Source organism: Oryzias latipes, chromosome 23 (assembly GCF_053564925.1).
Source record: "Oryzias latipes strain Hd-rR chromosome 23, Olatipes_Hd-rR_3.1".
NCBI lineage: Eukaryota > Metazoa > Chordata > Actinopteri > Beloniformes > Adrianichthyidae > Oryzias > Oryzias latipes.
In genome coordinates this window covers 22182080-22208563 of record NC_136259.1, presented here as the reverse complement: position 1 = coordinate 22208563, position 26484 = coordinate 22182080, and the positions used below count along the sequence as shown (strand labels likewise).

The 26484-nt window shown below is 40.1% G+C and overlaps 1 protein-coding gene and 1 long non-coding RNA gene across 14 annotated transcripts in view; one reads left to right on the top strand and one right to left on the bottom strand.

Annotated features, from left to right (window-relative positions):
* The window catches only part of syt1a (synaptotagmin Ia), a 215574-nt gene that overhangs the window by 103298 nt on the left and 85792 nt on the right, over positions 1–26484 (bottom strand). For 4 of the 13 annotated variants that reach the window (XM_078941964.1, XM_078941961.1, XM_011491264.4 and 1 more), the window contains exon 3: positions 6476–6571. The exons of 3 other annotated variants lie outside the window; for them this stretch is intronic. The gene's annotated coding sequence lies outside the window, so the exon portion shown is untranslated. Of the gene's footprint in view, positions 1–6475; positions 6572–6676; positions 6806–17082; positions 17233–20538; positions 20635–25506; positions 25636–26484 lie in introns of those variants that run through there. 6 more of the 13 variants (XM_004083201.4, XM_078941965.1, XM_078941966.1 and 3 more) reach the window with 5 other exon arrangements.
* Positions 1–26484, top strand: part of LOC144989465 (uncharacterized) — a 51435-nt gene that overhangs the window by 21236 nt on the left and 3715 nt on the right. The window lies entirely within an intron of this gene.

The following is a 26484-nucleotide window of genomic DNA, read 5'->3' as shown; positions in this document are numbered from 1 at the left end:
AAATGTAACTCTAGATCCAGTTTAAGATTAGCACTGCAGCTGTGAGATCAAAGGTTTCTGTTAAGTTCATGACAAGGTTTAGACCCTAAGCCTAAAGCTATGCTCACACCGCCCTCGGCACGGAGCGTTAAAGCAACGACTCTCAGGGAAAAGTCAAAGTAAACTCGCATATATTAGCATTTCAGGGTTCTGCGTTCAAAAGTCACGTTCAAGTGCAGCTACATGAGTTTTTACAACCATTTCTGGGGTCTAAAGAGAAAATGTGTTACCGTTGAATGACAGAATGAAAGTTGAAACTTTAACCAGGTCGAACTTTGACCAATAACGTACTTGGATTTGGTAGTGATGTATGGATGGCGTCCCAATTCCCTCCTAGAAGTGCCAACCTTTTGAAAATTGATCCTGAAGGAGAAATTACTAATTATGGTTTGCGCCCGGCCGAAATTATATGACGTCAGGACTTTCATACAGTCAGGACCATATATATTTGGACAGAGACACATTCTTTCTAATTTAGTTTCTGTACATTACCACAGTGAATTTGAAATAAAAGAGCTCAGATGCCATTGAAGTGCAGACTTTCAGCTTTTTTTTCCATGGGTTGAACAAAAAGATTGCATAAAAATGTGAAAAACTAAAGAATTTTTTGACACAATCCCTTCATTTCATGGGCTCCTAAGTAATTGGACAAATAAAATAACTGAAAACAAAATGGTCATTACTAATACTGCAGCGGCTTTCAGTTGCTGTTTGTTTGTGGGCCTTTCTGTCTGAAGTTTAGTCTTCAACAAGTGAATGCTGCTCAAGTGGGTTCAGATCAGGTGACTGACTTGGCCATTCAAGAATATTACACTTCTTTGCTTTAATAACCCATGGAATAAAAGCTGAAAGTCTGCACTTCAATGGCATCTGAGTTGTTTTATTTAAACAATTCTGTGGTAATGTACAGAAACTAAATTACAAGTCTCTGTCCTAATATTTTTGGTCCTGACTGTATAACAGAGTAGAGCTGTGAAAGAAAAAGGCAGGAGCAATATTCACAAAATTTGATTAGGCATTTTGCACCAGGCTTTCTGTTCAAGAAGGCACATCACATGCCCAGTGTAAACGTATCATTAGTCACAACTGCCCTGTTTGCAGGTGAAGAATGGGCAAACCTGTATGGGGCACCCAGGCAGCCCGAACAGATCGCTCTGTGAACCTGTGGTGCTAAAATGTTCACGCTCATTTCTTTTTTTATCCTACGGGCAACATGTCGTAGTGGACACCTATACAACATGGAAGGCTACGTAAGGGAGAAATAGGGGTACGTCATGCAAATTTGACATATTTTAACCTCCGGACTGTCCAAGCAGACATGATAAGTGATAAGTGCACGCTACTCGTTTGTGTGGGCATCCATTAAATATCCCTTAATGGGTATAGTGACAAATGCTGTCATTAAGTGATAAAAACTTCCTTCATCTGATTCTAAAATAACCCTCTTTAGATGGCTTCAGCACCTCCCATCACACAGATGTGAAATCCATCTAAACCGGTTACAAATAACACTAAATCTGAGTTGTTTTAAATCAGAAATGAAAGTCATTTTATTAACGTAGATTGTGTCCAAATATCAGGATGCAAATTACAAAAAAATTAATGTTGTTTAGAAATTTACTTGCACTTTTAGCAGCTTAAAAGTTAAATGTGGGTTTGTGGTGGAAAAGTACAATTTAGAAACTTTCTAAAATATTTATTCATGCCAAGACTAAATACATTCATAAAATAAAAAAAAAGATGGAGCCACAAAGAATAGGGCAAGTTGATTAGGATGATGTTTTCCATGAATATTTATCTAACAAAAACCAAAAACACTCATTTCTAAATAGAGCCTGACCTTTATGTTCAGTACATTCATTTATTTGACAGCATTTTTATAACCAAACAATCCCTAATCATCCTCTGTCACAGTTTCTAAACACCTTTGTACAAACAAATGAAACTTAAATGTCCATCGATACCATTTTCTGGTTTTCTGCGTTTGTTCTGCTACGGCTAAAAAGCTTCTGCATTAAAAAAAAAGCCTGACATTCAAGAAAATTCTCTTTAATGACCTTGCACTGACATTTACATTTTAGTTTGTGTTGCAAAACACCACTACTGCCAGAGGCTTGTTGTAATCTTCAGCCAAGGGAAGCGCGGGCCGAGGAAGTAATTTGTCAAAATTGCAGTCGAAAAACGATGCAGACAAAAGCAGCAACACTGTTCATGTAAGAGCAGCTCATTCACTTCTGGAAAACATGGCTGTAAATGACAAAAGTCTTATAAAACACTGAAACATGGGAGTAAAGGAAAGAGGAAATTCGTTATTAGGCGGATTTGTATGGAAACTGAAGAAGATAAGTTAATCGTGATGTCAAATGTAGGTTTGTAAAGTTCTATGTTAAAAAAAGTCCTACATCAAAGTGGTGTTAAAAAGTATTAAGCACAATAGAGGTGGGCTTTTCGCCATTCTCCTTTAAAAAATTAATTGGATGTTTTGAAAATCACTTTGTTTATTGGTATCAATGTGTCATGTGTGTGCATGTTTAAGTGCAAATGTGTCTATGATTAAGAGCAATTATAATGTACAGAAGATTTCTTCTTTTTTATATTTGTTAATTTATGAATTAATATATTCAATAGATTTAAATAATCTACTTATTTTTATTGTCTTTTTCCCCTCGTTCTTATAACTAAATTTGAATTCAACCGATCAATCAGTTAATCTGTGTTGTAGATGTTGGTTGTACGTAAGAACTTGACTGAATGGCTCCTCCCCTGTGGCGTTCCAAACAGGAAGTATTCGCACTGATACCTTTGTTCTAATCATGTTCTCGATATTGCAAATCTTTTCATGCTATTTTCCTGCAGGTGTTTTAAGTTATAAACTGGCCAATCAGATGTCTCAATAAGTCTGTGGTCTTACGTCAAACATGCGAGAGGTTTGACAGATTGTGTTGCCCGCTTTTAGGTGGTAGGTGTGTGGACTTCCAACAAGCTCCAGTCTGATTGGTGAGAGTGGTTACCGTGGAAACAATGACTTAGATGGACTGGGACCAATCACTGCTTACTGACGATTTCTGGCTCCAACATGCCGACTGAACTGAATGTCTTTTGGTTGGAGCTGGAAGTAAGCGTCACACTCACTCAGTCCAGTTCTCATATACAGTAAATAGCTGTTGAGATTTTCAATCATCTTAAATATAAACAGCCATGTAAATCCAGCCACAACCCATTCATTTTACCAGATAAAGATATTCAAGAAGTTATTTAAGAAAATCAAAAATGTGAAGCGTCAAAAAAACCTCCTTACAATAATCTATAATAAATGTTCTAATGATGTACTGAATCAGAAAAAGGAAACAACTTTGATGAAAGTGGCGCCATTACCTATTTAGATCACCTGGTTAAGCACAGAAGCCCATTTTTCATGGACTCAGGTGATAATCAGTGCCGGTTCATTAACACAAAGCTTCCACCAGTGCAGTGTATCTGCCTTGCAGATTGTTTCTTCAGCAGCAAAATTATTAAATTTGTCATCCCCTTCAGTATATCATCTAATCATCACATGAATACTCTTAAAAAACAAGATAGTGCTTTGCATAGTTAGCTTAATTCATTATTGTTGCTTAGTTTCTACGGCAACTACTCCATGAAGCATGTGGTGCTATCCACAGAGGGTGGTGCTGAAATCCCCTCCTCCTTGTAGCCAGCTCTCCTCAGGATCTGTCCGTGGTTCTGAATCTGAACTGCACGGCCATATCACACAAGGCTCTTCCCACTGAGATAAAATGAAAGAAATTCAGCCGGCTGGCGGGCTGGGTGGGGCGAACCTCATCTTAGTCAGGACTGTCTGAAAGTGGCAAACAAGCCTGGGTCTCAGCGGGTGGGAGGCTCCACGCCCTGCTTGCCTCTGAGCTGTCACATGTGTCACATCCTCAGGAGGAGGGGGGGCTGAGAGCATTCCTCAGACGGGTTCAAAATGTGATTTCTATTTGGAAAGGAACTAAAAAGTGTTCATTAAAAGATATTAGACCGTCAGGAAACCACTTGTCCTCTTTGTACTTCCTGTTTCATTCCCGCCTTTCATCACTGAGTGACACATTGTAAATGGGCATCCGGGATGTTGTGTGAAAGGAGTGGCTGATCCCTGCTCATCAGAGGGGCAGACCCTACACTATCCTCACATTCCCTGGGGTAGAAAAGCCATCCAATCAGAGCGCACGAATAAATGACTCAAAGAGAGCCGACCGCACTCAGCGGACCGAGAGGAATCGTTTGCCGCTCTGGGCAGGAGAGCCAACATCCAGAATGGAATGATCACCTTTAAGCATCAACACAAAAGAGGTGTGCGTCCACTCACATTTTCCCCCAATCATCACTGATTTAGACCAGAAAAAAAACACATCCTTGCTCTGCATAGACCTACTTTTGCAGAATTTCCTCCCTGTTTGAGATTTATGAGACCTGTCATTACTCTTCAGTGTTGGCGCCCTGTAATAATTCACCAAGCAACCACTATAACAGTGCAAGGTTTTGTGAAGGTCAGAATACTGTCTACACACAACACAGGGGGATTTTTCTGTACAAGTCTCATACTGGAGTTTGAACGTTTTGTCATTAAGAGAAGGAGAAAGAAGGGTGTGAGAATGTATTTATCAACTAATGATGCTAGAAGATAAACTCCAAACCTTACATTGAGTTTGATTCTGAAAAACAATAAAAAAAGGAATTCTAGGAATCTCTCACATCTCATGTGGGAAGCAGAAAGAGGTTTAAGACCCACTCTAAAGAAAAATACATTTTTGGTGTTTATATAACATGTTCTTGTTGCATTTTTCTGATGATGGACAATAAATGAATAGAATAAAAATTGTATTTCTGAAAATGTCTTAATTCAAATTGTTGTGAATTAGGAGCAGACGAAGCAAGTGCCGTTTGAAAAAGATCGTATTTGAGATTAGAAAATACGCTGGGCAGGCCAGAAGCTCCCTGAGGGGGGAAAGGAGGGCGGGCTCGCTCTACAATTTAGAGGTGAATTTCTAATGAACTACAGCTGCACTGCAGAAACTATGTCCTAAAAAAAGGCAATAATTATAATTAAAAGACCACTGGAATGCTTCAAAATAGATGACATGCTGATCTGAGTGGAAATTTAGGGAATTTTTTTGCAACTCAACCGGACTCAAGTCTGGTTTAAATGAGTCACTAAGGTGCTGTGAATAAAAAATGTGATGTGAACCCTAAAAAAGGAGATGCTTTGAAAAGGGGATCAAAATAAGGTTGAAATCGGACTGAATAAATGTTGTGTTTGATCAAACCATAGCTGTGTGCTGTTTGGTTGCAGAAAGCATCCATATGGCTCAGCCTTTCCCCATCCCCAACCCTAAGAGGATTCAAAACATTTGACAGGCCAGTCTTTGTTCAGTGGGTTCAGGTGGAAAGGGAGAAAGAAAAGATTTCAACTTTAAGATGCAGAATACAACAGTAATGTCTTTTGATCTAAGACGTGTTTTTCTTAAGTCAATCTTGAATGATTTTAAAATTCTAGAAAACAACAATCTCATTTGTATTGATTTCTCTTCCCCAACACCCCTGATGGGGTGGAAGAGAGATCGACTAGTTCATTTCAGCTGAATCTGGGATAATGAGGCCAAAGAGAGGCGGGAAGAGATAAGAAATGACAAGGGGGAAATGACGAACAGCAGAGAAGGCAGCTCAGTGATTCAATTATTGTAAGTTCTCTGCCTTCCTTGTGATTAAATGACAGAGAAAGCAGAGCATGGCTTGGGAAACAGCAACACTCGATGGTACAAGTCTAAAGTCTGTTCCCCTTTCTGGAGGGCAATTACCGTCTCCTCTGACTATTCTGCTGCCACCCTGATCCTGAGAAGCAGCCGTTGATCTGGAGCTCGGCCCAAGCCGCAGTGGGACTTTTCACGTCCCTGCCTGCCACTAATACCGCAGATCAGTTCTTCAGCCACATTTAGCCAGATTCTGCTTAAAATAAGAGATGTGTGCTCATCTGAGTGCACGGAAAGTGAAAAATAAAAGCCACACCACGAAACCATAAAAACTAAAGGCTACAGTAAAAACACTGCAGTTGAAAAAACAAGATGAGAACAAACGAGAAAGATGCTTTTTTTATTTAAAATGCTTTTTTTTTTTTCAAATGCTATATTTAGTCATCTGTCAAAGGACAAACCTGCTTTGACATCTGTCAGCCTAGATGAGCTCCCGTGTAAAAGCAAAGTGCGCCTCCTCCTCCTCCTTCCTGTACTATACGTGACTCCCCCTGTGACTGTTACAGTAGTGTCCCGCGAGCCATGTTTGCTGACATGCTAGCGCTCTACAAAAATATCCATTTCAAACGGGCAGAACAAGCACTGCTCTCAAAGCGGCAGCCCAAACTCTCTGCAACTCCACACTGAAATGTTTCCTAATCTCTTACCTGGCAGCACGCTGTCTTTCTTTCCTGGATCCTTTTCCCAATCCCAGGAAGAGGTTCAGACAAGTTCTTCCTTCGCTGAGAAAGCTTGATGTGGCACTTTGAGGAAAGAAGAAGGAAAAAAAAGCAAAAACAAATCAGTGGCTGAGAGGGGGAAAAAAAAACTAGCAATGTCCCCTTTTATTCAGCTCAAGAAGCACTCACGATCACACACAAGAACACCCAGTCAGCTCCGGCAAGCGAGCAGCTCGCCGTTCCTTCTCTCTTTCCGTGACACTCGCCTCCTCTTTTCCCGCCCACCCACTCCAGCCTCCTCCCCCCGCTCCTTTCTCTCCATCCCTGCCTCACTTGCTCCTCTTCTGTCAGATGAAAAGCACACATCCTCTCCATCTCTCAGCTTCCCGTTTTCTGACATGTTCGCCACCTGCTCACAGATCCTCCAACCGAAACGCAGCTTCACTTTTAGATTTCTGCACATCTGGAACGTTTTTTTCCCCCCGCACACGTCCCATGGAGAAAGACCAGGTCCCTTCTGAAGGTCTGACAGCATCAGAATACTGTGATTACCTAATAATGCTAATGAGACATTTCTACTGTATATAATTAGCATTCCAAAGCCGTCGCCGCCCCCTAGTTTCCTGATTTTCCACTCTCGCTGAATTTTACCCAACGCCCCTCACGTCCTGATCTGCATACAGGTCAAGGGCATTCCCAGAGTAAGCGTATGCAAATGCTCCATCTTGAGGAGCGACACTCCCAGACACTAAGCCAGACCAGATGTGGCACTCACTTCTTCCAGGGAGGGGGCAGCACATGCAGAGGCAAACATCCGCCATGCTGTCGTGTCTCCACTCCAGCTGAGAGTGGCGTCAACGAGAGCTAGTGAAGGTGACCAACGGGATTCTAACGATGTGGCGACGTTTACAACACGGAAGCACAAAGTGATGCAGGATCATGACAGAATGGAAACAGCTCCTACATGCATTCCCCTTGAGGTTCAAACAACAAACCTAATGAATCTATAATATTTTTAATGTAAAAACAACATTTGGAAAATCTGGAAAATAGGAGCTTTCAGAGCACAACAGTCGTACAAACCTAGTGAGTCTTTAAAAAGTATAAAAAAAGTTTTCTTGGCAAAGACAAAAACACTTTCCTGGACATGAAAGTTGTAAGATACCCTTTGAACAATCTATGAAACCAGGGGGGGGGGTACATTTCTGAGTGGTATGTGCTTGAAATAATTCAGAAGAGTTCATTAGAATAAAGATAAGTTTGAATTTCCATATGCACATTCGCATGGTAAACATACACATACAGGAGCACCGGAGCATAAGCTTAAACATAGACAAGAACAAGGCTTTTAAAAACTAATTACCATATTAAACAATCTATACCAATTCACTGTTCTACAGCACATCTGTGCGAGCATGAAGAGTCTGCAGGAACGGATGCTGAGAACTCGTGTGCCTCTTTGAGTCTGCAGCACCAGTGTGTAAATAAAATGCATGGGTTGTTAAAGCACAAGAGGACACTGCAGTGTCACACCTACACACACAAAGAAAAGCTAACAAACATGACCGGGACGGCAGCAGAGCAAACAGGGAGGTTGTGTTAATGAATACCAGCTAGTGTCCGGTCTGCCTGCACAGCGTGATCCACTGTGTTTGAACCCTGGTTGACCGGTTGTGCTCGTGTTGTGAGTTTGTCTTGTGCGGCGTGGATGGTGGTCGGGTATGTTGGTAAAATGATTGATATAGTTCCACACTGATGAGCATCCATGCAGAGTGCAAGCCCCCTTCTAACAGGCATTTATTTCTGCTGTTCACTCCTGAACACAAAGTGCTGCACTTTAGAGGGCAGTTACTATCATAACCTAGTATCTTCAATGTTATCATTGACCGTCTTTAGGGCCTGCAAATATTAATGAAGAGAATAATTCTTGCATTGTTGCCAAATGTGTTCAGAATGTGTAAAATAAAGCCACTTTTTGCCCAAAATGTGTTGAAGTGTCAGTATTTATGCATTTATGACAAATGAATGTATGTTTTTGTTTATGAATGTAATGTGTTTATATCTGTGTTGGCATTATTAAGATCTGGACTAAGAGACCCCTCCCCCCTGGCATTCAAAACAGGAAGTAATCCCTTAAACTTCAATTGGGAAATAAACAGCTGTTTCTCAGTCGTTCTATTCGTCAGAATAACAATTCTTGATCCGAAACCTTTTAACATGTTCTTCATAATCTTCGTTTTTCTTTTCCATGACATTTTTTTTTTGTAGTGCAAGTTATTTAAGTTCTAAACAGACCAATCAGAGTCTTCAATAAAATCATGTGGTGTTTGCTGGCCTCAGCCTGCTTTTAAGTGGTAGGGGTGTGGACTTCCAACAAAACCCCCCTCCTGACTGTCGACAGCGGGTTGCCAAAGAAACGTCGACTCAGATCAATTGCCTTCTGACAATTTCTAGTTCCAACATGGCGGCGTTCGTATCGCGGCTGAACCGGCTTCCTTTGGTTGGAGTCAGAAGTCAGTCGTTTTCTATGGGTGATGTCACACACTCACTCAGTCCAGTTCTCATTTACAGTCAGTGGACTGCATGTGGACGTGTACACCAGACCCTAGTTTCTGTTATTTACGCATCACATTTATGAAGCTACACCTCATGCAACTTCTGTTTTTTTACTTTATCCCATTGGATTCTTCTGTCATCGTTACCAAACATGCAAACCTCTCTTCTCTGTTTCTAACGTAGAATAGAGTTTTGCTTTAACATAAACATGGTTGACATAAATAATCATCTCTATTGTTCATGAAGTAGATTGCATAAACGCTGTTTCACAGTCACATCCACCCAAACGAAGCTTTGAGCTTCTCTTTGCTCAGCTGTTGGCCATTATGAGGTAAAAAGATCTTTAAACTACCAATGAAACAAAGAAGATAGAGAAGATGATCAGTTCCATTTTTAGGTCAATGGTTCTACTGAAAAAGAGCAACATTTCTTTAAATAGTCAAAAAGAGGTGTAATGAGGTTTCAGGATGGGTTGATATCCGTCTACCTGTCATAAAATAAAAAACAAATAGCAGAGTTGACGGTCATATTAGCCCCATACAGGAAAGGAGAAACGTGAAATGAATAAAAACCAAAACAAAAGGTCAGAACATTAAAGTAGGACTGTTGAGTTAAAAGTGAGAAAGCAAAAGCAGCAGTTAAAACACGTTCAATTTAATGTCGTTTTGAAATGACATTTGAAATCTTTTGGTAAAATACTCAGTACTAAGCCTGCCCACACATTGTTTTCAGAGATAATTGCATACTGCTGATGGGAAACAATACTAATTACTTTCTGTTTTTAAGCGGCTCTGAAAAAATGAGGATTTAGCGTCAAAAATGTGACCCCTTCCTTCCATGGCATTTAAGTTTTCAGAATGTCAGTCCATTATAGTGAAACTATTGAGTAAAAACAGGATTTTAAGCAGTAATTATTCTTGTTTGGGATTCAATTAGGATTTGTTTTGCTCCTGTTAGCAGCTGCCAGCCTCCAAATGGCTATTTCTATCCTCACACTATAAAGTGATAGGAAATAATTAACTTTCTGATTCGTTTTTAGAAGCTCTGGAGTTATTGTAGAAAGATTCTGAAAAGAAACTGAAGCTTACAGAGATGTTGCAAAAAGAATAACTGTTTTTTTTTATTTAAAAAAATTAGTTATGCCTTCAAATAAGCATTTAAGTAAGTACGTTTTATTTATACAGCGCCTTTCACAGATAAAAATCACAAAGCGCTGAACAATAAAAAACATACAATACAGTAAAAGCAGAAACAATCAATTAAATATGATGTAAAGTGAAACTAAATTAAAGAAATATAAACCTAAAATAACGATAACAATGAAACCAGTCAGCTAAAAGCATTTTGGAATAAAAGTGTCTTCAGTTGACTGTTAAAAGAATCGATGTTGTCGGCCACACGAAGGGACAGAGGGAGGGCCTTCCAGAGTCTGGGGGCTATTGCCTGGAACCTCTGGTTTTTATTTATATTTAAGGACTATTAAAAAGGAATAACATGATCCCATTTGAAAAAGAAAAAGAAAAATCTCAAGCTTCTAATGTATTTTGTCTTTGTTACACCAGAAAGAGAAAACACTTAATAAAAGGTAAATTTCAAAGAAAAACTACATGAAATACGAAGTGAAGTATCGTAACTCACAGTCGTTGGTTTTATAGTTTTAACTTAAAAATCAAATTTTGTTCTGTGAGGCAAAAATAACTAACTTAAGGAGGAAATTTAGACATTAACCTTTGTAACATGTGAGGCCTAAACAGAAACATTGTAAAAGTTTTAGTTATAAATAAATCAAACAAAGTACACAAAACACTAGCCAAAGAAAGCTACTTTATGTTTTTTTAAATAAAAATTTCATTGGCAACACAAAAGCAGAAAAATTAGTAATACATAAAAGGACAACTGGATTTTATCAGGACTTGGGACGAAATGGAATTTTCTGTACCCTGCTATATAATGATATATATCACGATGTAAAGCAAATAGCTTTGCCTTGTCAAATTTGAACTCTCTGTGACTCACAACACAATTGTGTAATCATCAGCGGGTTGTTTAAATGTAAAGATTTATCTCCTCTTATACTTTAAACGTAACAGATGCACCAAAGGAACATGATGGAACAGTGTTTTTCAGATAAGAAAAGGCAGTTATATTACAAAATAAATGGAAAATTAAAGCAAAAGCTTTCATGTTTTAAAGAAGGAACATGCTTTCTGCTCCATTTGCACGTTACTCTGGTTTTTGGTAGAATTTTAAAGAACTGTTATACCTCTACACAGGGGCCGAAATTAAAATTTTGAGTCACCGGCCAAGTTAGTCAGTAGATTAAAAACAAATCTGCCGGCCAGTCATATTTTTACCGGCCAAATTATAACACCATTTCACAAAGAAATACCTTCTACCTTCTGAACTTTTTTTCCAGAAAAGGAAATTGCCTAAAAGTAATTTAGAAATGGTTTGAACACGTCTTTGATGAAACTGAAATTCAAACATGCTGAGAAAACAAGGACAGATTTACGATAGATTTCCTAATCCAGATGATCACATTTTATATTAAATCATAACAAAAAGCTTCCTGAAACACCATCATGTTTTGAATTATTGTTATCAAATATAATTGACACTAAAGCTGCAGCTGTCTCACAAGGGAAAGGGGCGAGAGGAATCAACATCTGACAGGTCACAGTTTTTGGTGCAACAATGGCTTTGCAATGCATTATTATTATTCGTATTAATTTTGACTGGAATTTCTTTCCTGGGTGTCCATGGTCCATTGTAACTTTTTAATGGACACCCTGCAGACCATCAGAATTGAGTATTCACCTAGACGATGGTATAAATCTGATCATTAAAACAAAATATTCAAATATCCATCCATCCAATACACTCTAAAGCAGAGCTGCCTGCTTTCCAGACTTTGTTGCTGCTTATTACCTGGAGCAGGTGTGTTCAGTCAGTCAGGATGAAGAGACACCTGAGTCATTCAAAGTCGGCCAATATGAAGAGAGAACTAGAAGATGGCAGATCTGGAGGACCAGGAGTCGGCAAAAACTGTTTAAAATCTAAAACTATGCAAAAAATTTAGCTTATCAGCAATTTGAATCAATAATTTAGAAATTCATTTATTATTAAATGATGATTAAATCCAATTCTTAAACTATTAAAGTGTTCCCTTTTTTAAAACTGCAGTCGTCTTCTATTGATTTGACCAGTCTAGAGTCTCCTGAGCTACAGAGAGGGAGGGACGCGCTCCCAAACGGAGGCAACAGGCTCTAATTACAGCCCATGCTATCATTTACTCTCCTTTTTTACATCTTTCTACGGTTCTCTGGCTCTGCGCTGCAGGCAGGAAGCTGCCACCAATCACTCACAGCTTTATCGGCAGATAAGTGGCTGTTTAAATATGGAGCTATTCAGAGAACTCCTCACAATGCAGGCAGGTGCTCCTTTTCACCGCCAGCCGGCTTCTTTCACTCCCAGGCATGTGGCGGATCCTGAACATAAACTCCCCGCATATCCACTCACACACGCACAAACATCACCGGAGACCACCTGCTCGGGTCAGCAACACTCGCTACAGCCGTTGACGTTACGCAGACTGTGAGGCTGGCGTCCAAAGGTTTCATGGAGACGGACGAGGAAGCCGCTTATTTTCCCCCAAATGACATTTTCTGACTAAAATGTTACCGGCTGTCATTACCTGTTACTATAAAACAGCTGAAGGTAAAAATAAGGTGCGGATTTAACCTCTTGTGCTACAAGGAAGTACTCTGACCTAAAGGCTATACTCAAAAGAAAAAAAATTGTAGGTTTGTATGTTTCAACAATAAGAACACAACATTGGGAATTTAATTTGCCCACACAAAACACCTCAGAGATCCACTCCATTTTCAAAGCGTCCCCAGATTATCCAGTTTTTAATCAAAATGTGGATACATCTGTGTTGTTTTCTAGGACATAGTTTCTGCAGAGCGGCAGTAGTCCATTACAACTGTGACTTGCAGGTGAGACTGTTGTATTGGACCAACCCCGCCCCCTTTCCACTCCCCGTTGCGGAGAGGAGCAGAGAGCTTGTTGGACGTCCAGCATGTTTTATGTCAAATCAGATCCATTTCAGACGCCATTGTTTCATATGCTCTCGATTCACAACGATTTGAAAAAAGATATGCTCAGAAATGCAGTTTTGAGCTCATTTTTCTTTCTATATAATCAGAAAAATGCAGCAAAAGCATGTTAAACAGACAATTTTCATTAGAGTGGGGCTTTTACAAGGCAGAAGTATAAAGCTTTCAGTTTGAACTGCTAGTGCGGAGGTTCAGAATATTTATGTCCTGCCTTTAAAGTTTGATTGCTCCTAAGAACAGAAACCCTGTGATGAATGAGAATTTTCACTGACAAGATAAATGATAGTGATCAAATTTGAATACCTATCATTACTGTAACAGCAGTTTTATAAACATTTAGAAAGTACAAAATATGACACTGGGATGCATCATTTTAAAGGATGTGGCATAAAAAAGATGTTACGGTTTCTTTTTCTTTACCTTTGTGTTTGGGTTCCTTTTGTTCTGGCATGATTTCAGTTCACGTCCTGTTTTATTTTGAAAGGTTCCTGTGTTAGATATTGGTTGTGAGTTTTACTTTGGTTCTCCTCTGTCCTGAGTGTTTCCACCTGTGTCTCGTTTGTCTGCATGTATTTAAGTCTTGTCATTCCCTTCCTCCTGTGCTGCTCCATAGGTTAACGTTTCCCTATTCCAGTGTATTTCGAGTTTCGAGTTTTGAGTGTTTCTAGCCTGCTCTGCAGTGGTTTTTGGTTTGTTTAGTTTTAGTTATTAAAGATCCTGTTCCCCTGCAACCTCCTGCCTCCTCTCCTCTCTGCGCCTGGGTACGTCCCTCCTATTCCCTCCGTAACAAAAGAAAGATCATAGTACCGTAGTTTGACAGAATGCAATCAAAATTTATAATATACAAGTCAACGGTTGCCAAGTATATTAACCCCTTCAATACCGGAGCTTCAGCTCCAGCGTTGGCGTCCTTTCAACTATCGTAAGCGCTTACGCACTGAACGTTATTCCAGCTGATTCTGAAGCGGAGAAAAAGCAGCCGTGCGTTGATAAGCAATCTTTTACAGTAGTGAAGTGTTTAAGAAACGTAAATCAGGTGATATTGTCGTGGAGAAAAGCAGCTTTGTGATGCTATGCAACACTTTATGATAGTAATATGCTGCCTAATTCGATTTACTACTGGTCACGATGAGCCGATTCCTGTTGATTGCATAAGTGTCAAAGGGCGTTTTGGAATACTGAACTAAAATTCCAGCTAGAAGTCTGGAGAAGAGATTCCCAAACATAATTGTAAACCAACTGTTGCTTAATGAAAAGCTGAGGAAAGCAAATTAATTTCTCGTCTTTTGATCTACTTTTAAAAGTGTTTCCAGTGGTCTTTTAATTATGTTTATGTCATTGTTATTTCCAATCTCTTCTGCTAGCTAACAGCCCCTCAGCAATATCAGAGCTATATCCGGCCGTACGGTTTTGATCCAGGTTCCAGCTCAGGCAAGAAAAACAAAGACGTACATGGATCTATTTGTCCGCAAGTGGATCCATCAAAATGGATCCAAATAGGGAACTTGTGGCCTCCTCTAGTGTATTCTCTATGTCACAAATACGCTCTTTTTCAAACTGCATTTTTTCGTCTGCTCCTGATTCACAACAATTTAAAAAGAAGAAATACTCAGAAATCTAATTTAAATCTTCAGTTTCTTCATACATGCCAGCATCAACCAGTCTAATATGGTTTGAACCACTCTGATGCATTGGGTCACCCTGCCCCTCCAGGTGCACTAAAACTGCCTTTACATCACACCAGCTCAGTGCCCAATGCTTCCCTGCTTGACACTCAGCATTAAAGGGTTGGATTGGGGTTTGCATTGTCTGCAGCTCACCGCTCCCCCAGGGTCAAATGCAGGTCAGATGCGGAGAAAAACTTTCACACACCTATGTGTGTGACAGATAGTGGGACTTTAATGTCTTCCACCATGAGAAAAAGGCCCCAAAAACACATAGAAACGCAATTTTGAATAGAGTGGGGTTTTAAACTGTATAGCTTAATTAACACTATAATAGTTAAAGTTCTGTTCTTCCATCAACAAAACGTTCAGTCAATTTAGACCACAGGTCTGGTACCATGTGACACATAGAGGCAGGTGTAGTTAAGCATGGTGTTACTTGCATAAAATCTCCAAGAACCCCTGCTGGTTACACGGCTGCTGCTCTTCAGATTCAACAACGGCAGCACATCCCTGTTCATATCAGTCAAACCCGTCTTATCATCCAGCTCTCATGGATGAACATCGGGATGGAAGTCCCTTCATTTAACAGGATCTCTACTGTCAATGCTGGTGGAAATGTGCAGACATTTCAGGAAAACGTGAAGTGAAAAAAAGTGTAAAAATACACAAAAAAAACATCTTTTGGGTTTTCAAGATGGACAATTTTTGTCTTAAATGAGTCATCGCTGTTTTTCAAATACAGATAACTGGAGATGTTCCTTAAAGTATCTGCGACCAGCATGCTTCACGAAATTAATTTGATGTCTCCTCACACCAGGCGCTGCTGCAACTGAGGTCATTTTCAATTCATGCCAGCACGGTTAATTACCAGATTCTCATGGAGCGACGAGGAGGCCTTTTGACCCCAGACGTCCATGAACTGACACACAAGCAGGAGGGAGAAACGTGCGGAGAATGCACCGGAACTGACGACACGTGATCCACAAAAGCCTGTTTTTTTTGGGAGGCGCCCTGTCTGGGACAGAACTGAGGAGTCAGCTCTGGCCGTTCGTCTGCCCCAGGCCGACTTTGTGAAAGGGGGACTCAGAAGGGGGATTAAGGGGGATTTGGAGAGCAGTAATTACCCTTGCCCATGGAGGGTTTGGTAATTAAATAACCTTAGCAACCATCTAACTGTCCATTTACAGAAAGGCTCCAGCGTCAGCAAGACGGAAATTTCAGCAAGTGCAAGATAATATCTGCATCATCCCACGGATTACTTTACTTTCGGGCCGACTGAAAGTCACAAACAAGTTGTGTTGTGAAAAAAAAAAAAAAACATTTCCAGATAGGATTTCTCTAAACATTTTGGGCATGAAAAAACCCAAATCATCTCTGGAAATGCTCGACACTTGTCCAAAAATGTGTTCATAAACTTGATGCTCCTGGCGCATGTGGGAGGAGCTACAGTCAAACTTTCTTTGCTTCAGCGGTACATGGAGGCATTGACTGTATATCTCAATGCATGGAAGACACAGATGATGATGACAGATCAGGATTCTTGATTTTTCAGAGCTCTTCAAAAGCATCGGTAGACGCATTTCCATGTCTAGGGTCATAAGGTCATTCAGAGACCCTCCCAGTACGGTGAGCTTTACCATCTACTGCAGGAAGTGCTTCTGAATGACGGACGCTTTCAGCTGTCAGTCTCTCTGTGACCCAGTTTGACAACTTGCTGTACCGCAATAGTCCAAGGAGGGGGAAAAATTAAACAAAATTTGAACTTTTTTACTATTTTTTCGATGCAAAGAAGGAAAATGTCATAAAGTTCAGTAGAAAACAATCAGATTGCACCAGCTGACCATGTCATCAACATGTCACAGGCTAAAACTGAGCTCCTGATAGGTTCATGTGACATATACTTTTTTCCAAAATCAGATATTTAACGTCTGGACGCACCGCGACACCAAAAATGTGCCGTGCCTAGCAACAATACGGCTAGACTGCTGCGCCCCACGCTCAAAACCCACCGCAGAACCTCTGATTCCATGATTAGCATGAAAACCTAGGAACTCTAACACTTTTTTAAGTAGCGATAAACATGATCATCCAAAGCACTGAGAGGCAAAGTAAAACAGGGATTTTTATAGTAGTCTGACTCATAACACCCACGTTAATCGTTGTTGGAGACCAAACACACCTGCCCATAGCAACTGCACTCATCAAACATGATCTCAAAATAGAAAAATGTGCCATGAAATATTACATCAAATACCTTCTCAGAGCTCCAGATCACTAGGAGGAATAATCCAAATAGAACCACATGGCTATTTTTTCCTATATATTTGAGATTTTAAGCAACAAAGTTGACCTAAATGCCAAGTTGCCACAGGAAGGAAGAGAGGGGAGCAGAAAAGCAAGAAATGAGGGCGAGTTAGAGAGCATGGATTTGGGTAAAAGGAAGAGTGACAGGGGAGGGAGGGAGATGTGAGGGAGTAGCAGCGTCTCCCACACAGGCATGAAAGTCACGATCCACTGCTGAGCAGCATCCACTCTGCTGCTCACATGACACATCAGCAAATTGTCCTCTCAAAGCGGTTTTTAGCTCAACCCTAAACTCCTTCTTGGCGGTGTATTTTATACATGCATTAGCCGCCCTGACAAAATCTATACTCCTGTTGCAGCACTGTGGTAAATGGCGTATACTTGTATAGCGCCTTTCTTCCTACAAGGACAAAGCGCTTTACAGTCACAGACCCATTCACCCAGTCACACACACATTCACTCACACATTCACACACTGGTGGCGGCTCCGCTGCCAAACACAGGCGCCCGCCTATCACCAGAGGCAAGCTGGGGTTCAGTGTCTTGCCCAAGGACACTTCGACTCATGGGCGTGCAAGGCGGGAATCGAACCTGCAATCTTATGATCATGGGTCGACCGCCCTACCGCTGCACCATGGCCGCCCCTGTGACATCTGAACACAAGCTCAGCCGCATGAAAACACACCTGCAGGCTCAATGAAATCACAAACACACACTAATCTTTCACACAAATGGCAGAAGGGTAAGAAAGTGACAACATGAAGTTATTAGCTGCTTCTTCCCCCAAAGACATAAAATTTGTCTTTTTAAATTCTGATATAGTTTGTCTGAACACAAACTATAATAATGTCCGACTGTGGCTTCAAGCCTTATTCCAAATCTCATTTTATTCTCACAAAAAAGAAAAAACTCATGTTAGTCTACCAAAATAACAATTCTCCAGCACTGCCTGCAAAGCAAATAGATCAAAGTGACAGAACTAATTCAGTGACACAGAAAACATTTTCAGTAAAACGAGTTGCCTTCATCATATAGCTAATGTACAATCACTTTCAGAGGTCGTACTCCTATGGAGATTATTTCATCTCTGTAGCATAGATACTTTAAAATGTTCCTTTAAAACTTACTTCAAAACTTTCCAAAATAAGCTGTTATGGTAAATGACGTATACTGAGATAACACTTTTTAATTTTGATTTCAGACCCAAAATGCTTTAGGGTCTCAGTCTCATTCACCCACACACATAAACACATTCACACGTTGAAGCTACGTTCACACCAAACGCAATTTGTGTGGCAGGGCGACCAAATTCAATGTTCAAATCAATGTACAGACGCGATCAGAGGTCCAGCGGCGTGTTTTGGGCATCAGGTGTGGCGCAGTGGTCTGGCAGCAATGCATTTTGGGTTGTTTAGTTTCTGAAGTTTGGCGAAAAATTTGCAGCAAGTCAACCAATCAGGTTCTTAGTTTTGTCGTGGGGCTTGTTGAGGCTCCCATGAGGCAAACACTAGCTCCTCCCACACATGGCGGGAGCATCAAATTTATGAACACAATTTTGGACAAGTGCGGAGCTGTATTCCACAACAAGATGTAAATTTAAAGCATGAATCATGATTGGTGTGAATGCAACATAATGGCACTAACCTCAACCACCAGGATCAACGCGGGACTTAGTGACAATTCAATACTTGGGCAAGCAAGGCTGGAACCAAACCTGCAATCCCCAATCAGAGGTCAACTGCACTACTTTTGCCCGCTGTGTGTGAAGTTTTTTCAAGAGACTTTTGTGGTTTTCACAAAAAGCGAAAAAATGTTTTTGATTATTCGCGTGTTGCAGGCAGAACTAGACAACAAATTAGCCCATAAGAACTCAGACCCATTTTTCCCTACATAAAAATTATTATAGATATTCTAGACCATGTGGACCGCAGAAGACATTTCTAATATATTCTGTTACACTGATGTCACCAAGGGTTAAAAGAAAAATGTTTGCCTGGTTACTTGCATCTACAGTGTTGCTTTTTGTTCTATTGGAGTTTTGCTTTTAGATTTTAGTCAACTTTATCTTATCCAACAAACAGAGTTTAGCTATGGAGGCGTCTAAAACTGTTCTGTTCCCCTCTGACACGTGCACTTTGGAGAAAGTGATGGCAGCATAACAAAAAGAATGCACATTTTTCTCGACCAACCACAAACCCTGTTTAGTGACTAATTGGAACACCTATGATGAGCAGATTGAAGTTTTCCATGTTGGGATTACATGACAAACCTAATTAATTGATCCGAGCTAAATGGTTAGAAGAAAACAGAATGTAAAAAGGTGTTGACTTGGCCCCCAAAATACACCAGATTAACCATCCAATCACCCATCTGTGGAATATACAACCAGCAGCTAACAAGTTCAATCTGTGTATACCCCCTGACAACTTAGGGCTACATTTTTCTGTCCCGCATAATGATAAATTAAATTTTTGCTCAAAAGTTGTATTATTTTAGACCTCCTACACTGTCAAAAGTGATTAGGATAAACTATGTGCAGCTGAAAACAATCTGGTTACATCCATGCTTTGCTGTGCACAGCAGATACAGCAGTACATGGAATAACAATTGCTCATTAAGCAGAATTGACTCTGTCTGTCAAGCACCTGTGTTTGGAGTAGAGGCAGCCAGCCATATGTTCCTTGGGACTGCAAACGATGAGTGATGGCCTTATTTTATGACAGGGACTGAAAATCCCAGACACCCCTGGGAATCCCTTTTATTTATTTATGCTCTTCTTTGTCTTTTTTTTTCTGTCACTCCTTCATTTTTCCAATACCAGTAGCTGGCAGCTCTCCAGAAACCAGGCGATCAGCAGATGCGTGTCACATAAGTGCGCCATCATCATCCACTGCTGCCCATTGGAACATGTAAAGGACAAGAACAGCTGGTGGCAGATGCCCTCTGCAGCACCTGATGGTTGGGATGCCGTCAACTTGGCCAAGTCAAGCCGTCTCACAAAATATTTACAACATAACATATGTATCTTAAGCCTAGGAAAGAAAAAAAATATATATATGGGGAGGGACTTTCTATAATCTAGTCAAACAGACTCCACCCCATTGGGTAACCTTGCTCGTGCCCTTCAGAGCCTGCATGAGACTCACAATGACACATCCTTTCAGAATAAACAACCCAAACAACAAATGGAAAGTAGAGGAACGTACAAAAGTGATCAGCAAGATCTGGCATCTAAACTCACCAATAAATAATACATTTTACACATTGTATCGAGACTGTAAACAAGACTGATTTATAGGTGATTAAAATGACAGGTGGTTCCAACAAATATGATAAATGAATGGACTCATGTCCAGTGTATTGCACTCCCACAGTAGAAAAGCCACAGACAGGAAGCCTGACTAACCTTATCAGTCGAAGAGGATGCTGGTGAATTGCATTGTTTTAGCAGAGAAAATTGAAGGCGTGCTCGGGACTACAGACGGTGGAAGTGGAGTTACAGTCCTCACAGTCCATCTGAGCTGAACGCTTCTCACTTTTCCTCCCTCTCTCCTCCGTGTCTCTGCGGACGGCACTCTGCCACTTTAGATATGTCATGGGCAATAAGGATGAAAAATTGGGCTGCTCTTGGGTCCACAGTCAGCATCCCGGCTTCATCCTCCACATTCATAAGCCAAGAGGAGGCCAAGTTCCGCGCTCCCAAAACAAAATAGGATTTAACAAGGCCAGAATCACTCACAATGCTTTGGTAAATAGCCACTGAACCCTTCCTGAACCAGAACTGGTGGCTGAATACAAATCCAAACACAGAGCTGCAGACCAAATGCAAGGAGTTTGACAGCAGAATGGCTTTAAGTGCCTATGAAATACATGTTTAGCTACCAGGTTGCATTAAAATTCACATTCCATAATTGCAATGACTCAAATGTGAGGAGCCACAGTGAGAAGTGATAGATTTAGGTATGACTAAATTATTTTTCTACAACAAAAAGTGCACTTTAGAATATTTTGCAATAAGGGTGGAACTCAAGGGCTTTCAACATCAATTTATGACATATATATACAATATCATGAGGAATCAGAGGTGTACAACCTGAAGTGACTACAAGTTTTGGACTAATTTCACACCATCAGACTGGTACATTTTATTCCCACAGGTGTTTATTATCCTTATATCTTTTTTTTTTTTTTATCCTTATATCTAAATGCTTTTGTCGACCTCTTTTGCTCATTCGTTGTCAGCTGTTTTCTCCAACCATTGGTATCGGTCCCCCTTGGAAAAGCATGAAGCCTTAGTCACATGCATCCATAAGGGGAGTTGACCCAAATGGGTGCTGTGGGTTTTTGGGTTGTCCAGGCCCATGGTCGTAACAAAGAACGGTCAGATCGTAAGCAGAGTCTTGCAGATCTCTTGAGGCTTGTACTCAAAGGATGTCAAGAAAATGGAATATACCATCATCATGCATGTGGAAGGTGTATTGTGAAGTAGGTGTATTGTGAAGTACTCATGATACAATGCCCTTATGCCACACTCTTGCGCAATCTGTAGGATTTAAGGGTAAAAACATGTACGACACACCTGCGTCTAACCGACTTTACCCTTGCTTAGCCTTGCATGTTAATACGAGTTCACTACAACCTGTCGGCCGCAGCATGTCCAAGAACCTCTTGGCTCTACGGGCTCACTGAGCGGTCTATGACCTTGATATTTTATGAAGGCCACCTGTGTGTACCGCGCAAGTTTGCTGATTTTTCCCCGACAGACAGACAGCCCGTAGCCACCTGTAAGGATGTTGTGACGAAGGCTTGAAATAGGGATCTTCATTTGTGACTCAGTTTGTCAACATTTAGCAACAACTTTAAAAACACTGCTTTTCGAAAGAGGAATGACATGAAACTAGCTAAGCTTTTATTTGCTTACCATTTTAAAGATGTTTTTTTTGTTTCCCTTTTTGTTTTTCAAATGAGACAAACAGGAATTGGATTGATTGAAACAATCTATTTCTGTTGGTCATAAATCGTAAAATGCAATCTAAAAATGTCCTTGCATTAGTTTTGCAGATACGCCATCACTACTCTCTTTTTTTTCTCCAAATGTTTGTATGAATTTACATTTAGGTTTATCAGTTATTCATCTCCTTAGACATGCTATAATCAGCAGTTTTTTTCTTTCATTTCAGTAACCCATAAATGATCCATACTTAACAGCTGACTGGCATTCTATGATCTGACTCATTTTGAGTTAAAGGCGTTTCTTCGAGCAAATTGTGAGTCAAATGCTCTCAAGTTTTTTTTACATTTTTTGAAGAATATTGTTATTCTTGACCAGGTTATCAGTTAAAAGGAAGTTCTTTGAGGTTCAACTGTTTTTACCTGGCTTCAGTCATAATAATTCCCATCATCCCATGAAAATGTACTTTGCTATTCAGGTGGATTGTGTATAAAAGCTTGTGACGCATCATCTTACATCAGCATGACCGTCATCTGAACGATATCTGCAATTACATGTACTAATTTGAGGCACCAATGAGGCTGTCATTTTCATCCTGCTGGGTTCAGTGCTGGAGTAATGCTGACAGCAAACATGGTAAAGACTCAGTGGGAAACAATAATACACCCCAGGAGCTAAAACGTGTTGTGGTTCATTAAGTTTATGTAATGAAATGTAATATCTGAACTGCATCCTTAAGCAAGAGCAAAATGAAATCAACCTGATTTAATCTATGAAGACCTCTTTAAAGCCAAACATTTAAATGCAGAAGTACAAGGAAATCAAAAGGACAATTGTAGTTGTTGAAATTGGTGAAGTGTCCTGTAAAAATGTTAGTAAAAAAGTGCTGCGTTTTGGAAACAAAACACATAACTGAAGTAATTCTTTAGACTAAAAAGACGTACTTTAAACACAGAGCTTTTTGTGATTGTTGCAGCACAAAAAGCCTAAAGTTGCAGCAAGTTTTTTAAAAATTGCAAAAAAGTTGCAATATCGTTCAATAATAAAAATTTCAACTTAAAGTCCCAGTTCAATCATCTTCTGAGCTATTTTGAAACATTTTCCAGTGTTTTTTTTAAATAATGATTGTGCTACTTTTAGACAAAAAAAAGAAAATAGATACATTTGTAGTAATGAACCTTGGGAGATGTAGTGAGTTATGATAAATTGATGGTAAATAGACTCACGCATTATGTCAATGGACTCAAGTCTCTGAGATTTATGCATTTTTTTACATAAATCTGACACCTGAAACCACAGAAGGCTGGCTATACCGTTGGCCACAATCCTAAACTGGGATTTTTGTTGATGAGACGTCATCACGCACATCAACACAAGTAAGAGCATTAAGAATGTTTGACTGATAAATCAAGGATGTTTAATTTCAGCAGATATTTGTTGTTTGCTGGATGTCTGCTGACTTTCAGTTGTTCTCACATATTAATCACAAACTTACTGCACAAGCTGTGATGACAGCGAGTCCCATTACAAACGTGCCCGAATCAATGACGCGTCACCACTTGAAATGCCCCGCTAAATATGCATGAACAGCAAATAGCATGATGGGAACACAATGAGCAAGTCATTGTGATATTAGCTGCAAGAAACTGAGTCTTTGCCTTTGTGGCTCTTGGCAGCCATCTGCACAAGTTCTTTTGTGATGCTTCAAAGAACACAATGCTCGTTTCCTCCTGTGCTTTCACATTTTCTCCTACAGCCCTTCTGTTCATGAGCTTTTACCACTTTTTGAATCAGAAAATGCTGTGGTTCATAGTAACAATAATTCATCTACATCTCTCTGTATAGTTTTGGTCTGACACATCACTATTTGTCATGCTAGTGTCTGCAAGGACTATAGATTTAATCTCTAGTCTACAGAAAGATCTCCCTGATAGATTTCACTCAGGGTGCATCTGTTATCTGAGGCACAGGTCAATGAAGAAGACCCTCTCTACAGTAATGCACCCCCTAAGAAGAACTCAAATGCTCCCGCACTCCTGCAGATGTGACCAGCACACCTTGTAAATCAGCTGTTAAATGCATTCTCTGTTACTCAGCAGAGCAGCAGTTCATGCAACGACCTGATGAAGAGGCAGGGACATAGGAGTGGAGACTGAGAACCAGACACTTGACAGGACAGATATTTCCACCGTCATGTACACTGAGAGGCAGAGCTGTGGAGCAAGCTGACCTTGAAACCTGCCAATCAAAGGAATGTTCCTCGTTTCTGATGAGAAACGAGGCAGAAGCTCAGGTCCCAGATCCATCAGCAGAGTCCAGATGGATAAATATAGTGGGGATGAAGGAAGAGGAGGTAGCCCACTATTTCTATGGAAACAGGGGCTCCTTCACTCTACTGCGGTTCACCTTTCGCTGTCTCGCCGATTTTGCATGCATTCTTTTACACTGGATTGTGTTCTGGATCCTGATTAGTTGTAGCTCATTATGAATCAATCCATCTCAGTAGAGGTCCCCAAACTTTTTCAGGCCATAGAACGGTTTAATGTCAAACAATATTTTCACAGACCAAAGTTCACGTTTAGTATTTTTAAGCTTCTGGTTTCTAAAACAAAATATTTTTCAAATCAAAATCCAACTAAATGCTAATTTAGTTTAAATAAAAACTGAAAATAGTACTGGATTTTTTTTACAGACGACAAAGATTCAATAACACAAAGTTGCTGATTTGTAGAAGTTGTTTCTGATTTGTAAAAAATTTACAAAAGGCAGCATTATAGTTTTTTTTTTTCATAGAAAACCATTATAACAGCGAAAACTTAACCCAGGCTCAAAACAACCTTTAGGGTAAAAAGATTTATCCTCGTTTCTTTTTACATAAATCCTGATTAACTGGGCATTTTCTGTGCTAAAGTTTCTTGACAGGTGCCTGCTAAATTTCCCCTTGCTGTTGGAAAATTCACAAATGTCCTTTTTACGTTGTTAGACACTGATGCTATGATGCTAACGAGCTGTTCTGTGGGTTCGTGAAGATGGACCAATGTCAGACAGACCGGACTTTAAGATGTGTCGGATCAATACAACAAAACGCATTCATAGTACATTCATTAAAAACTGGTATTTGGTTACAGACATGAATCGACTGTGCAGCAACTTTATAATTAGCAAAGCCTTTGTAACATTACAGCGCTGGTGTTGTGCTGAAAATGGAAAATAGTGCTTTTGTCATGACAGGGAACCAGTAAAGTGAGCTGATATCACACTGAGTTACTAAGTTAACCCTTTTCTTAACTATGACTTCTTATTTCTGAGCTTATTGGTACTAAGCTGATCAGAAACACATGATTACAAGGTAAACTAGTCAGTGAGACACGAACGAATTCCGCTGAGGGCATAAAGCAGGATTCATAAAAGACATGACCTCACCCGTCATCTTCTCTTTATTCATCTGCACGATGGATGAATGAATGATGGAAGCGTCGTCTCTTTCTGTTATAGAAATAAAGAACCATGAGGTTTCATGATAATAATGTGCCTACCTCTGTATGAAGCAGATCTGTGTGCACAGGTCTCCACCAGGCTTACCATCTGCTCCAAAGCAGCTCACACAAGTCAAGCTGTGGAGATATTTTAAGCTCATATTTGACTGCAAGTGTACAGTACAGTGTGCTGTTAGCTATAATTATATAGCATCTCACTCATATTAGGTGATAGAAGTAATGTTATAAAATGTGTAATCTGCTATTGTTTAGGAGTTTGGTCCTATAGCAAACAGTGATTATAGCACTATAAAACACAACCTATACTGCAGTTTGTTTAGCTAGGAAAATAGGAGCATCGCTTTGTTTTTATTTTAGTGCATCTTTATAAATATAAAATGATTTAAGGCCAAGTTTGAGCCAAATGCCAGGAGATTTGATATTTTATGCATCCAGGTCAGTTCTGCAGGTTTATCCAGAGAGGGACTGATCTACTGCTGTGAACACAGACGTGTGAAACATATGATCTGAAGACACCGTATGCTGCCTTTGTCGACACCCTCAAGCACTCTTCCTTTTGTACCCAAGCCTTTATTCTGCAGCACTGACTGCCTGGAGACAAACTGAAGCACTCAGTAAAGCTTCCACGTTACTGTACAACTTTTTCAAAGTCAGTCAAAAGTCACATTGTTCATGCATCGTTTCCATCATCACATTGGTTCATCCATTTAAACAGTTACAGTCTAGTACTAGGAGGATGCTTAAGACACAATATAGTCCTAAAGTGGCGCAGTGGTTAGCGCTCTTGCCTCACAGGAAGAAGGTTCAAGTCCTGGCTGGGGGACCTGAAATAGAATCACCTATGGGGACCTTTCTGTGTGGAGTTTGCATGCGTGGGTTTTCTCCGTAGCTTCCTCCCACCACC